At 46.1% G+C, this 3132-nt stretch overlaps 1 long non-coding RNA gene across 1 annotated transcript; it reads right to left on the bottom strand.

Annotated features, from left to right (window-relative positions):
• Positions 1-2109: 2109 nt before the first annotated feature.
• LOC119279183 lies at positions 2110-3126 on the bottom strand. The gene is made up of 2 exons (XR_005138040.1): positions 2901-3126; positions 2110-2527 (listed from the first exon to the last, which is right to left on the bottom strand). It is a non-coding gene; the product is annotated as an uncharacterized LOC119279183 (long non-coding RNA).
• Between the last annotated feature and the right edge of the window lie 6 nt (positions 3127-3132).

The following is a 3132-nucleotide window of genomic DNA, read 5'->3' as shown; positions in this document are numbered from 1 at the left end:
CGGGGCGCTGGGACGGGCGGGCAGCGACGGCGGCGCACAGCGGCCTAGTGGCGGCGACATCGAAGGATGTGGGAAGGATCGGGGTTGGGTTAGTTTCTTTTTTTTCTTTTCTGTGGAGTTCGGAAGGTCCTCGCTCGCGCCCTGTATAGGCGTTGTGATCCAAATAACTATTCTAATTTTAGGATTAGAATAATGTTGTCCTATATATATATATATATATATATATATATATATATAGTGTTACTATTCATCAACCAGGGTGTAGAATAAGTTATTCTTCACCTGAGGTAATCTTACGATCATTTCATAATTAAATTACATTTCGAATTCAAATAGTTACATCCTATTGATTCATTACGTAAAATTTGACATAAGAAAATAAAAATATAGGTCATAAGACAAAAAAAATTGTAGTTTATGTGTATTTTAGACTATATTTTTATGTTTGTAATTTTACATAACATAAAATATTTTTTACGGCGATTATATATTTTCTTACAGTCTCTTTTTGCGTCGGAAATAAGACAAAACTTACGGAACGTAAATTTACGGTGCATTGATAGTAAAATAGAGGGGGGTGAAGAATAACTATGCCTCACCTAGGGTGACGAATAGTGCGACCCTATTATGATAATAATATCCGGTCTATTATGATAATATTATCAGAATAGTTATTCTGATAACACTTCCGCACTGCACGCTCAATGCAAGTGCACGTCATTGTTTGAACCAAGTGTGCTGCAGTACTCACATGAGTGAACTTCGTGTCGTAAAATACTGTACGCAGTGTTTTTCCGGTACTGTTTTCGCTCTAGTTTTTTAACCGTTTATCGGAACGAGACGTATAATATATCGTTGGAAAGCTATGGATTGAGAGCTGCTATGCACACGACGCTGTCGGCCGATTTGTGCACGACATCACATATCAGCCCGTCCATGCTTACCATCCAACGCATGTGAGTGGCTGGATTGCGCATCGTGTCGCTGTCGTCCGGGCATGCGTCGTCCACACAGTAGTTTCGCTATGGATTAGGCGCAACTTCGCTATGTTGAACACTTTTCGAGATTCCTCACGGTTTAGGAGCAGTTTTGAAAATGGTGCGGCGGATGACGAGTGGCAGCGAGCGTTTTTCGTGTTTTTTATAAACCGCTCATCGGAATAAGGCAAACGATACGCCGTTGGATAGATATCGTCGAGGCGCATCTTTTTCATATATATTATTTTCTCTAATTCGTTACGGCTAAAGAGCAGTTTCGGATTTATTAAATCGCGGAATTCTGTTTTTTGAAATTTTTGGTATTGTTTTCGCTCCAATTTTCTAACCGTTTGTCGAAACGAGGCGTGTAATACGTCGTTGGAAAGCTATGGGCGAGGCGCAACTTTCATACATTGAAATGTTTTTGAGATTCCTTATGGTTTTAAGTTAATTTTGAAAACCGTGCGGCGGACGACGAGTGGCAGCGGCCGTTTTTCGCGAAATTTTCACAAACCGCTAGTCGAAATGATTCAAATGATATGCCATCGGAAAGATATCGATGAGGCGCAACTTTTTCATGTAGAACACTTCCGCTAATTCCTTATGGTTTAAGAGCAGTTTTGATTTTTACATAAATGCGGACACTCTGTTTTTTACGACACCCAAATCGTTATGTGCACTGCATCAGACAAATGAGTGCACTGCTTTAGATTAAAAACGCACTGCGTCTAACAGACTGAAAATTGTCAAGCGCACACGACGAATGAAGTGCGCTGCTTTGAGACAGATGAATGCACTGCTTCAGACCGAAACCGCACTGCATCAAAACGGACTGAAAATCGTCATGTGTACGCGACAACGAAGTGCACTGCATCAGATGGATCAGTGCACTGCTTCAGACCGAAACCACACTGCATCAAACGAAGTAAAAATCATTGTGTGGACGTGAAAACGAAGTGCACTGCAACTCCCAATGCAATTTTAGATGCAATTTTACTTTCGTGTGCACTGCAATAAGGGAACCACAAACTTTTTAACAATGAACTACAATACTTTTGAAAAATGTACTTCTTCGGTTCACCGAGCGCACTGCTTTTTACAAAGAAAGATTTTACAAAGAAAAAATAGAGTGTTCTGCACTGCTGGGAAGTTTTTCTTTTCTTTTTTCCATTCATGTGTTCTACACTAGACGAGTAGTTGTATGCATACGGTTTCCCCTAATTTTTAATAGGTGTCCGTTCTGCACTGCACGAACCAGTCTAGCGCACTACAGAAGGTGCACATGTGCACTGCATGAACAATACAAATATACTGAAAACACACATTGTTGGCGCGCGTCGGTGCCGAAGGAAGCGAAGGAACTGCAGGGCAACCGATGGAACTTCGAGCCGCATGGTTCTCTCGCCGGCCACGGCAAAAAATCGAAAAAACCCGCTGGCTGGAGCTTCATCTGCTGTCGATGTGGACTGTGAGGCCCCCGCTGCTAGGGATGCAGTGGAGGAGATGGGTGGACTGCACGCGCACAACCAAGCTGCAACGGACGGCAAAAACTGAAACACAAAAAGTCAAAAACTATCAAATTGGTTCATTTTCATACGCAAAGAACAGAAGGAAAAATAGTGAGCTGCACATAGTCAGCGATTGCCCCGCGTGCGTCCTCTGTGTGGACTACAAGAGAAATTCTGCCCCGAGCCGCCAGACGCTTTGCCCCGGCAGAGCGACCATGACCTGAGGCAGCGGCGAGCCGCCCCTGACCACCGCGGGAGGCATGGGCTGCGGCGGCGACCTGCAGGAGGGGAAGGAGACCGGCAACCTGCCGTTTGACCTTCCTCGCGTGGGATCCCAAGCAAGATGGGGAGGAAGGCAGAAGGTAGCCGGCGGCGGCACTGTTGCGCTCGAGCTCCGTGAAGAGAGGAGGCGAACCTGCGGGATCTGCCCCCTGAGCACCATCCATTAACCTCCATTCCCCATGGCAGCGCGGCGATGTGGATGTGGGAGTTGCTCGTCGGGGAAATACAGTGTGGTTGTCGGCCGGATCCAGCCGGTGTTGTGCGTGTTGGAGGTGGGGTGGCTGGGGCGGCGCTCGCGGGGAAGGTGGTCGGGGCGGGGGTGCAGCAACGCTGGGACAGTGGGCTGCGGCGGGGCGAAGGTGCGG

The sequence above is a fragment of the Triticum dicoccoides genome, chromosome 1A, assembly GCF_002162155.2.
Source record: "Triticum dicoccoides isolate Atlit2015 ecotype Zavitan chromosome 1A, WEW_v2.0, whole genome shotgun sequence".
In the NCBI taxonomy this organism is placed as follows: Eukaryota; Viridiplantae; Streptophyta; class Magnoliopsida; order Poales; family Poaceae; genus Triticum; species Triticum dicoccoides.
This window is presented reverse-complemented; position numbering and strand designations above follow the sequence as displayed.